General features: G+C 38.9%; 1 long non-coding RNA gene across 1 annotated transcript; it reads right to left on the minus strand.

Moving 5' to 3' along the window:
• Window positions 1-1,022: 1,022 nt before the first annotated feature.
• Window positions 1,023-9,523, minus strand: LOC144583514 (uncharacterized). Its single transcript, XR_013537320.1, has 2 exons — window positions 4,682-9,523; window positions 1,023-4,379 (listed from the first exon to the last, which is right to left on the minus strand). It is a non-coding gene; the product is annotated as an uncharacterized LOC144583514 (long non-coding RNA).
• Window positions 9,524-12,679: the final 3,156 nt, after the last annotated feature.

The following is a 12,679-nucleotide window of genomic DNA, read 5'->3' on the forward strand; positions in this document are numbered from 1 at the left end:
TATATGCAAGATGCCTAAAGTAGAGCAAGATAGGTGGAAGGAAGCATTAGAGAAGGAGCTAAATTCTCTAAAACAACTCAGAGTATATGAAGAAATTGTGGAACCTCCTAATACCAAAATTATTGGGTGCAGATGGATATTCAAAAAGAAAGTGGACACTGATGGCAATCTGAGATATAGGTCAAGACTAGTTGCAAAAGGTTACTCTCAGACTTCTGGTGATTATGACCAGGTGTTTGCACCAGCCCTGAGGCCAGAAACCTCGAGGTTTGTGTTAGCATATGCAGCCAAACACAATCTAGTTTTGAGGCATGTGGACATAGAAACAGCTTACCTGAATGCAGATTTACAGCATACTATTTACATGAAGTTACCACCAAACATAGAGAAAAAAGGTAAATGTTGGTTACTAAAGAAAAGCCTGTATGGATTAAAGCAAAGTGGGCATGAGTGGAATAAGCATTTAACTAGAACACTCATAGATGATGGATTTTCACAAGGCAAGGCAGATCCATGTTTATTTACAAAAAGGGATGAGAAAACTATCATTTTGGTGTTTGTAGATGATATAGACATATTTACAAAAGATGAAAAATCTGTCAATAACAATTAAAATGCTGAAGAGAAACTACAAATTGAGGGACTTGGGTGAAATTAGAAACTATTTAGGAGTTGAAATAAAGAAGTATGATAAAGGATTTAAATTAGCACAGAGAAATAAAATACTAAAGTTCCTGAAGCAATATAATATGGAAAATTGCAAGGGTGCTATAACTCCTATGAATGTAGAATTTGAAAAAGAAAATGTGACAGGACCTGAATGTGATAGTGATATGTATAGATCAGTGATTGGTAGTCTATTATATCTGAATAGATGGTTGAGACCTGATATATCAATTGCAGTGAACTTACTGTCAAGGAATGTGAGCAAGCCAAATGAGAAACACTGGCAAGCAGCTAAAAGGGTATTAAGATATTTAAAAGAAATCCAAAACAATGTATTACATATAGAACCCAAGGGAAAATTGATTATAACAGCTTATGCAGATGCAAACTATGGAAATGACATTGTAACAAGAAGATCCACGTCAGGGATGACTGTACATTTAGCTGATAGCATAGTTAACTGGAAAACAGCTAGACAGAAATTTATATCACTTTCATCAGCTGAATTTGAATATGTAGCTCTATCAGAACTTTGTACAGATCTTATATTTTACATACAGTTAGCAAAGGATCTAGGAATAAATATAGAAGATTCAATATCTGTAAATGAAGATAACCAAGCTGTGATACAAATGGCAAATTTTCCAAATGTAAAAAGCAGGTCGAAACACACAGACATACATTACCAGAATGTGAAAGAAAGTATAGAAAATGGTCTAATAAAACTGATATATTGTGAGACTGAGAAGAATGTTGCTGATAGCTTAACAAAAGTATTAGGACCCACAAAACATGAAAAAGCATGTACAATGTTGGGCATGAAATGAAGTGAATGTAAAAATGTAAAAGTACTGTAAAATATGTAATGATGAAAATACAATTTAAATAATGTATAAACAAAATTTAATGATTTAACAATTGGAGGAGATTGACAGGTTTGTGCTAAACCTCATAGAATTGTTAAATCAAATTTTGTACATGACAATAAGTAATTGTCAGGATCAGTACTGTAAAGAGAAGCAAAGCTTGAAAGTATACAGCTGAGGTGATTGGAACAGCTGTGAATGTAACCCTAGGATTGGTCATCTATGGGATAAAACTAGCAGACCAAGCATACACAATCTGTGGGTTGTTGTTGGTGATGCTGGTGGAGAAAAGTTGTTTTGTTCCTGTGCTGGAGAATCCTGGAGGAAGCCGTGTCTACGAGTTTGGAATTGAAGAGGAACTCTGGCTACCTGGATGGAACGTATGGTATATGACTACTGAACTTATTTACCAGTCATTAACTCTGATATATGCACTAAACTCTGTGGAAACTATTGTGCATTACTTTGGGACTGAGAACAAAGACCTAGCTGTAAATATACCTGTATATTCTGTAAATAATACAATATCTGCTATCAACAGTACTCTGGTGCTTGGCGTATTCATCATCTCAGGGAAGATCTTTTTGGTTATTGCACCCTGGTGTGTACCTGTACTACTGCTACTCTGTCAACATCTACTATCTAGACCTGTTTCCTTCCAATATTTATCAAATCAACTGTCTTGTGAGTCAGATATTTAGCATTTTGAATATGGAAGTTCCGTAATATTTTGACCTTCATTGTCAACAACGTCTTCAGTTTTGTGGCCCCATCTATTTTCCCCCACTGATATATCACATTTCTTACAGATATTTTGGTGCATTGCTGCTGGAACTTTATTATGCCTCTCCAAATAATCTGTCTGCGCAGTCGTCTTGCAGCCAGAGATAAAGTGGTTCACTGTATCTTCTGCTTCTTTACACAATTGTCATTTACTGTCATCATATGATTTCTCAATCTGGCTTTTAATTGCATTTGTACAGAGTGCTTGCTCTTTTGCTGAAAGGAGAAGTCCTTCCATTTCTTTCGTCAGTGTTCATTTTCTCATTCATTGCCATGTCTTTGCACTGTCGGTTCTTCCCTGGATGATTTTAAGGCATAGGCCATGGAGCACTTTATTCTACCATTGCTCTCATAACACAATTAACTTTTTTGATATGCTTCTCTTGTTTCTTCAATCTAATGATTTGCTTCTTCTTGACTTTCCATGATATATTCTGCAACACCTCTCTTTTCTTCATTATTGACATCATTTTCATCATCATCATCATCATCTTAGTCCTACCTTGCAAATGAATTCCTCTTACCAACCCAAAATGAGTACAATACTGTATGTAGTAACTGGTCTGGAGAGGAGATTGAGATCGTGCCCATGATATTTTGTTTTCAGAGCAAGTTTGGGGAACATCCCTGCTGGTCCTCCTGTGTCTTTCTGCAACAGTTTAATGCCATCAACCACAGTAACCTTCTGGGATGGCTAAAAAGTTTGGGACTTGGGAGGCAGTTTCCATCCCATGAGACCTTTGTTACGGGGTCCTTCAGGGGTTGTATATGAAGCCACTGAGAGAAGTCATACAGAGATCTGGAGTTTATTGTCATCGATATATGTATGACATACAGCTCTACTTTTCTTCATCTGCAAGTGATGCTGTGCAAGTGCTTGAGTGTGTCTGGTGTCAATAATGAACTGGACAAGGGCCAATCAACTGAACCTGAATCCAGATAAGATAGATATCCTACTGTTGGAAGGATTGTTGGACTGATTAGAGGGATATTTACCTGGCCTTTATGGGGTTACACTCCCCCTGAAGGATCAGGTTTGCAGAATTGGGGTATTCTTAGATTCAGTTCTCCCTTTGGGGATTCAGATATCTGTCGTGGCTAAGAATGCCTTTTATTGGCTTTGGTTGATTGTCCAGCTATAGTCCTAGCCATAGAACAAATGCCTACCAGCAGTGGTTCATGCATTGATCGCCTCTAAAATAGATTACTGTAGCATTCTCTAAGTAGGGTTGCCCTTGAAATCAGTATAGAAACTTCAGCAGGTCCAAAATGTGGGGCCAGACTGATTACAGATGCCAGCAGATATGAACACATATCCCCAGTCTTGCCATACCTCCACTGGCTCCCTGTTGATTTCTATGCTCAATTGAAGGTGCTGGTCACAATCTATAAAGCCCTTAACAGTTTAGGACCTCAATATTTGCTGGAACAACTCTCCCACAAAATAGCTACCTCTCCCACATACTCCTCACAGTCCTTTATGTTAAGAACTGCAACACTCGAGAATGTAAAAAAAAAAGTCAACATTAGGAAATGAGCTTTCTCGCTCATGGCCCGTTCCTTTGGGAATAAGCTTCCTACAGAGGTTCACCAGGCAGTCTCTCTCTGTTTTAGGAAGCCAATTATATAAAGCTGCATTCTACTGCAATAAATATTGTTCTGAGATATTCAAATGGGTTTTAATTTGTTTACTTTTATTTAAAAGTAGTTTTGGTTAGTAACAGAGTTCATTGTATTTAATTGTATTTTTTCTGTTTATTACACAGTCTTTTTATCGTATGGTTTTCTTGTATGCTGTGAACTGCCCAAAGAGTGATGTTACTAATGGGGCAGTATAGAAGTGGAAATAGATGAATGTTGGAGGGGTTTGGAATTTGGTTATTTCCTCTTTTGTATAAAGAAAAGCATGAAGAGAACTGCCATCTCACACTTTCCACTGGAAAAGGAACAAAGAACAGTATAGATGCTTCTTGGTTAGAAGGAACCAAAAAAATTACTCACAGTTCACGGCTTTGTTCTTTTTATAATGTGGAGCTGTATCTCCACATCACCATCTTCGGAGAGCTGGAAATAGAGAAGAGAGGAAAGCCAACGAATGAAGGAATTAAACAGGAAAGAAGGGGCAGTCTCAAAGATTCTGAGATGTGGGGAGTGGTCCCTAAGTTTAGCGGCAGAAACAAAGCATTCTTTCCACAGACACCCAGTGTTTAAGGAGAAGAATAGAAGACTATTTTTCCAACAATTCATGGACCACTGAAATCTAAAATGAAGTAATCTGTTGCTGAATTTATCTATCTCACTTTGCAGACTGCTTGCCTAACCATTTACGCATGTATGCATAGACATATTTAGAAGGAAGTGCTTACCCAGGACTGTTTCTCCTTTAGTCCGTGACAGTTATTTCTAGCCTTTCTAGCTCTGCCTCCATGTTCACAATATTCAAATTCCACTTCTATTTCTGCAAAATGACACAGAATAATACATGACCACACAGTTGTATAACAGACTTCGCTTTGACCCACAAATTTTAATTTTTGCATTTTCAGCTTTCCTCCTTCCTTGCAATCTGTCTGCATTTTGTTGGTTGTTGTGGGTTTTTTGGGCTGTTTGGCCGTGTTCTGGAGACAGCCAAATAGCCTGAAAAACCCATAACAATCATTGGATCCTGGCCATGAAAGCTTTTGAAAACACATCGTCTGCATTTTCTTCACAAATTTTTTCTCCAATTGTATTGCTTACTTTATGAATAAATTTTATAATGGTCGATATCCTAGCAGTCAACCAGAATTTTCTTCAGTGAAATATTCAGTATCTCTCTGATATTAGGGTTTACCATAATAATCCCTACCTTCTTGTTGGAGCCATATGACTTTACTATAGCAGTTATGTCTTCAAAAGCAGGAATTCCACAGGCCTCCACGATGGTTGCTTCATCTGGAACAGAGGAGGATCAACGTGGCCCTACAGATGTTCTTGGACTATAACTGCCATTGGCCCTAAAACTTGACACAGCAAATGAAGATTATGAAAAATGCACAAAGTCATGATACGTAACTTCTGTAAGATCTGGCAACTCTTATCTATGACACTTATTTAATAATATATATATATAAATAAGTCTGTCATAGAGTTGCCAGATCTCACAGAAGCTATCATGGCTTTGTGCATTTATATATACATATTTCCAATAGGACCTAGATCCTAGCCATGGGCTATCAACTGACTGAAGAAATACCTCTGTGTTTGGGCATTTATATCACTGATAATCCAATGAAATCTCTATACTACATAGAATTGCACAATTATTGTGTGTATTTATTTGTTAATTGTTTAATGAGCTTTATGCTATTTTCGATTCTTTATCTAAATGATATTGCTGAATTTAAGGCTTAAAATATTTAACAGAAAATCATATTTTGATGTATGTTGGTAGAAATGTCCCCACATAAATAGTTATTGCTGTCTGGATATTGATTCATTTTGACCCTGGGAAGAAAACCAGAATAACTTCTTTCTCTACTAATGTCCAGGAATAAATTGTAGAGGATTTTTTTTATTTTTGTTTTGGGACACAGGGTTTTCTTCCTGGTCAAAACCTGCATATTCATAACATAATAATTCCTAGTCTTTAAGAAAACTTGGAAACAATGTCTGTCTTTTAAAAAAATAACATAAAATAATTTTAAGATTACACACACACATTCAAATTTAATACACACTGTGAGAGTAAATTAGAGTTGGAAACATTGCTTTCATCAACAATAATTCCCAAACTGTATGTCATGGGGTTTCTGGATGTTGTAATCCAAAGGAGCAACTTTTCCAAGCTCTAATCTAAACTCTCTCTGGAAAGGGATAGAGCTTCCTTTTGGGGAGTTACTCGGGTATGTGTTTCAGCCCAGTGGTTTGAGTATTGCACATGTATCAGACACCACCAGCACTCCAAGATGGGTCTTCCTCTGCTGTTAAAATGGGGGCAGGATCTGCCTGCTGCTTCTTGCTGTTTTTTCTGCTTATGGTTTTTATCCTGAGACTGGAAACAAAAATAAGAAGTCAAGGTCATTGTAAACACCAGTTCAACAAGCCATTGGTGTGACCAGTACATGGCTGCCATACACAGCATGACGGTGTAGTTGTCACTCTGAAATGCAGCTAGGTTAGACCACAAAGAGGGGGAGGGCTCTGGACTTCCAGCAGAGTCGAAGCTCAGTGGATGGGTGTGGTCACTCCCGCAGTCACATAATGCAGAGCATGTGCTGTTTTTCCCCCTTCTCTGGCTTTCTTTTCCTCCACTCCCTGCTGTGAAAATGCTACACTCCAGAGCCACAACTGAATGTTCCTGCTAGCAAATGTCAGACATGTTACCAGTTCTTGTTATGTAAGGAAACATGTAAACAAGATGGTATTTTTGCTCAGGTAACCCTCATAAAGAAAAGACAGACAGTGGAGCTGTACCAATCCATTCCTTCAAAGAAAATGAGGAGTTTCATTCATACTTGTTCTGCATGTATAAGATGCAAGACAAACAAAACAAAACCCACTGCCAGCTGTGAGTTCACAACTTGGCTGTCATCCTACTCAAGCAAAAAGCCCCCAAACATAGGTGATTTTACAGAAGGCTAACCTATTCAGAAACAGAGCTACATATGCCACAGAAGAACGCCAGGAGCAGGGCGATAGTGTCTTGTGGAGACAGAGGAGTTAACTGGATCCCTCTCTTTGTGGGAGGAAAAGAGCACATTAGCAGCTCTCCCTGTATGATTGTTGACATGGGAGAGTCACATGCATCTTACAGAGGTCATTCCTGTCCTATGAGTAGTGATGTCTCATGACTTAAATATCTGTGTTGTGAGAAACAAAAGACATACGTGACCAAAATCCTATTGCAAAATAGTGCACCTGTAAAGGCAATCATGCAAGATATTTTCAGTTTGCTGGCTGTCAGTTATACATCTGGTCATGCTATCAACTGCACAACCAGAAGATCATGGCTGTGTGACAGGCAAACAACAGAATGTCTCCCATTGCTTGAGTGATTGTTCTTACACAGTTGTGTAGCACAAAAAGATTGTGGCTAGCATCTGTAGATAAGGGATGGAAAAGCTAAGGTACGGTATAACAGCATAGTATTGTCCTTTAGGCTGCTTCAGAGGTTTATCTATTTTAACAGGATATTTCTATTCTGCTTTGAAGCCTTAAAATGCAACATATTGTGTGCCATCAAGTTGATTACAACTTATGGTGACTTTTCCAGAGGTTTTCTAGGCATCAGAAGTGGTTTACCAGTCCCTTGTTCTGGGGATAATACTTAGCACTTGCCCAAGAGCACACAGGCTGCCCATTTCTTGGGAGGCACAGAGAGGAATCAAACTCCCAGTCAAGTGCTCCAACTCAGTGAGCTAGCCAGCCAACTAAAATAAAACACATCCCCAATTAGATTCAAGCACGGTAAATAAAAATGGAAACAAACCCAAAATTTGAAGAGCACTACTGAGAAAACAAATATAATCATCCAATGGTATGTTCTTCATTCCTTTACACACAGCCACAGTCTGTTTCCTGCAGTCCTTCTGCCATAGTTGGAGACAAATGACCAAGCCTTTTAAATTGACTTTTCTACCTTAATGTCATTTCAGAAGGGTTCATAGGTAGCATCTATGAGGTTGCTCCCACTCAAAGTATTCCTGTAATCAAACTGCAGCCCTAAGCTGTGTGAGTTCAAAGAATCATACCACAGGAAAGTAATATCTACTTGGCTGCAGATTATAGGAATTGTGGTCCAACACACCTGGAGGACATCAGGCTGATGAAATTTGTTTTCAAGGGATGATGAACCCATATGTCTCCATAGTAAGGTGTTCTTTGGCTGTCAGAAACAATATTTATAACACAAGATTCCTAACACAGTCTGGCTACTAATATATATATATATGTATCAATGCATCTTGTTCTGAATTCAGTCCTGGTCTCACTCTGATTCTCTGTAGAAGGTAGATGGTTTCTGACTTCCCTCCCCATTCCACATACCCTTTTATAAAAGATCCTACTGTGGTAAAATAGGTGATATGACCCTGTGGAAGATGTTGACTTCTATGTAGGTACTAGAAATTCTTAATGTGTCTTCAGCCAATGTATTGTGAAACAAGATGGAACACCTATGACACACATTTTTACAAGTTTCTACTTTCACACTCACTCTCTTTTGAGTTTGTTGCACTGCATGACTGAACTAACTGGGTCATTTGCTTTGGGTGGCTAGAGTATTTTTCTCCTTTCTTAAAGTAAATTGGCTTTTATGTAAATAATTTCTAGACCTGCTGTACTGAACTAATTATCTGGGTCATTCAAATTTCTGCTTCTGGAAGTAATTATGGCCTTTGGGAGTGTACTGTTTAATACAGGCTTCTGATTGGAACTGAAGTGAGAGGCCTCCTTATCTGTGTGAACAGTATGAAGCAAGGTTAGCAAATCTTCCTTATATCCTGGGGGCCCTTGTTTCATGCATAAAACTCCCATTGATTTGAATGGAAATCATACACATACACACCCTGTACAGGACCCTTGTGTCTTATACATGCCTGACAGGGCAAGTGCTGTTCCCCCCACTAAAAAGAAACTCAGCTTCAAACTGATTTCTGCCCCAGAGAGGAGACAATGTGCTACTCAGAGAGATCAGGTGGCAGATGACCCAGTCTTTGGTTGGACCATGCTCCTTGTCATTTACATAGGAGTGGGAGATGATACTAGAAGCTTGTATATGTATGGCCATTTAATCATTCCTGTTTCCATCAAGGTAACTCTCCCCTTCATCTCACATTGCTTACTGCCCATATCAGGTGTTCAAGCTGCCAGAGAAGCTTTCATAACTCCATCAGGTAACATAGGTAGGAATATTAGTTAGGCAGGAATGTTAAATGATGGTTTCCAAATATTGTCACTGGACCTTCTCTAAGGTCAGTGATCCATGTTCTGAAACAGCCTATATCTGATTTGAAATGCTAGAACAAACAGGCTAAGTCTGTTATGGTTCTTCACTAGTTGTAATCTTTCTGGAGACCTCCACCTGGTTATGGTGGTACAGCATGTGCTAAAATGGAAAGACTTTTGTCATATTCAGGATTTTATTCAGTCATTTAATGCTCCATTCATCCATTTCTTTTAAGACCATTGGGGTCCCAATGTGGCTCATGAAAAGTCTTTTAAGAGAGCTCCCTGTGACAAACCCAGACCTACTGGAGGATGCCACAGTTTCACTAAGCTGCCACCAACCATTCCCTATAAGAAGTCACACAGACCAGGGATGGATTTTTAACAAATAAAAGAACAAGGTTTATTTACATAACACACAGGGAAAATAAAATGATCAAATGAATAAGATACAGTAACGTGGCTTAGTCTCAATCATACATACACTAGTTTGGTTCACACAGAACGCATTTAACTAAAGCACAGACCCTGAACCTATCAGTTCTGGCTAACCCTACAGACACCTGAACCTATCAGGTTGGTACTGACTGACACACAGTAGTACCCTGTCTGACACACAGACTCCCACTCAAGCTTCTTCTCTCAGCTCTTCCTTCAGCTTCTAAACTTCTCCACACAGGCTCCACATATATATACAGTACAGCTCCTCCTCCTGATGTCCCGCCTTCCACTCCCCATAGGATGGAACTTTCCCTCCAAACCCATGACAGACAGGTAACATCAGTGCTGTATGTAACACTCCCCTCTGTGTTCCAGCATCTGTAATAAGCAGATCCTACCACCACTACTTGAAATCGTCCTACTCTCAGTATTGCATGGACACAACGGAGATGGAGACTGCCTGTTGCTACCATCACCACAGAATAAGCCTGAAAATAGACTCTGACTTGAATTCTATTGGCCATGGGGGTTGCTAGCTCAGCAGATTCCCATTCCTTGAAATTTTCAGGGCAAAAACAAAAGAATAATATATGTGTATGTATGTATACGTACATGGGAGAATGAAGCAGATAATGTGGATTTATTGTACTAGTTTTTAAGCAAATAATGCATTCACAACACACCTACAAACACCTTCATGCTGAGGCAATTAGCCTGGACATCTGGAGGGATTGAGAGGGAAATGGGTGCCTAGGCACTCAAGCTATTAAATATGATAAAATCAAACTTTCTCCTCCTCCAGCATTACTTGCCTAAGATGTGTCTCCCTGCCTGGAGATAAGCAGAAGCATAGCAATTCCCTGAAACTTCTGTCAGCATCCTGAGACCTAGCAGTGCTATTGGCTCTGTTTTTCTGCTGCTTGTGCTTTACATATTAACCCACTTATTCAATAGCTTTTTGCTCCTCAGAATACGAAGTAGCCAAGCCAATCCCAACTCTGTGATTCGGTCAAAGGCATTTGGGAATGACTATATGGTAACTTTTGTGATTCTGGACAATAAACAAAACTTAGAGCATAGATCTAGGTAACAGAAGTAAATCCCATTGAATTCAGTGAGCTTACTTTCAAGTGTGGTTGCCTTAAGCATGCTTAAGACAGTAGAATCCACGACTGACCTATGGCATTTTTCTACCTGAGGTAGAACAGCAAATGGAACCCCTCCGCCCGAAGTCATGGTGAATAGTACTCAAGAGTATTTTGGCAGCTGAGGCAGATAATTTGTAAGCATCTCTTCTATCTCCCTAGCAGTAAAAATATAATAGCCTAAATACAATTGATCTAAAGCAGCCATTTTCAAGGTTTTTTTTTTTTAAAATGGCCATAAACACAATATGAAAGAAATATAGGGTAATCAGGATTGGTTGTTGTGGGTTTTTCGGGTTCTTTGGACGTGTTCTGAAGGTTGCTCTTCCTGAATCAGGATTGTATAAGTCACATAACAAACCTTATAAGGTGGTGTGTGAAGAATTGTTTACACTCTGTATCCCCTTCAAATGTGGTAGAGTGCCCCAGGGGGCCATATGGCCCTTGTTGAGAATGGCTACTCTTAAGTAAACCCATTGAATTAATTACTGAATGGTTAACCAATACTTACAAAAAACCCATTGATTCAATGGGTCTATTCTAATTTGGATGTCTGCTTGGATTTGGACTAGAGATAAGAAATCAGCAATCACAACTATGTACAGTGAAGTTGATTATGAGTTATGGCAACCCCTCTCAGGCTTTTCCAACTATAAGGTACTTAGAAGTGGTTTACCATTCCCTTCTTCTGGAGATGCTCCAGGACTGTCTAGCATGCCCAGGCCCACAAATGCTTCATTCTCCAGAAGCAGAATGAAGAATCAAACTCTCAACCTCTGATTCTGCAGCCAGGAACCTAACTCACTGAGCAATCTATAAATTAGTAAGCATCAGCGTGCTTCCTTTTCATAATATTTCAGATTGGCTGATTAAGGAACATTTCTCACTCCATCTACAGTGGACCCTCTACTTAAGGAATTAATCCGTATTGGAACGGTGGCTGTAAGTCAAAAAGTCTGTAGGTCGAATCTCCATTGACCTACAATGCATTGAAAACTGATTAATCCCACAACTGGCAGTTTTTATTCTATTTTTGTTCCATTTTGGTTTTTTTCTGGTCTGTAAGTCGATTCTCCGGCTGCAAGTTGAATCTAAATTTTGCAGCCATAGAAGTCTGTAACTCGAAAAGTCTGTAAGTCGAGCCATCTGTAAGTCGAGGGTCCACTGTAATGGTAAGGCTAGGTTTGGGAGAACTAAATCTCGCAATCATACCCACCATGCTGTGTACCTAGATATGGAAGAGACAAATCTGGCTGGAACTCCTCTGCTGAGTCACAGTCTCTCTCATCCTGCATAGGGCTGGAGTAATGAAAAAATGGAGGGGAAGAAGAGAGAACTCTTAGATAATGGGCAGCGCGATAAAAATTTAATAAATACATGAGTCTGCTCATGATATGTGGAGATTATGTTGTACATCTTTAGCATAAAAGTAAGAACACACACACATTGGAATATTGCTTAAATAATTTCACTTAAAATCTGAAATTTGATGTGTTCACATCTGAATATTATTTTCCAGATTAATATTATATTTCAAATTAATATTCTAAATGAAACTATATTACCAGTCATGGTACTCACAGGAAGGGACCAATAAAAATTTATTTATTGGTCAGAATCCTAATAGTGTCTGTGTAAGATTTGTCTAACTTGCTGCAACTAATTGTGACTAACTGATGAGTGCATCTCGCTCATGTGCTGGTCATGGAGTTGGTTGTGCAACTCATCAATTAACTACAATTAGCCGCAGCAAGTTATGCAACCGTTGCACAAATGCCAGTAGGATTCTTGCCATTATTTTAATCAGGATTCTAGCTACTGATTTTCACAGTATGGAAATGGCATTGGTCG

The sequence above is a fragment of the Pogona vitticeps genome, chromosome 6 (assembly GCF_051106095.1).
Source record: "Pogona vitticeps strain Pit_001003342236 chromosome 6, PviZW2.1, whole genome shotgun sequence".
NCBI lineage: Eukaryota > Metazoa > Chordata > Lepidosauria > Squamata > Agamidae > Pogona > Pogona vitticeps.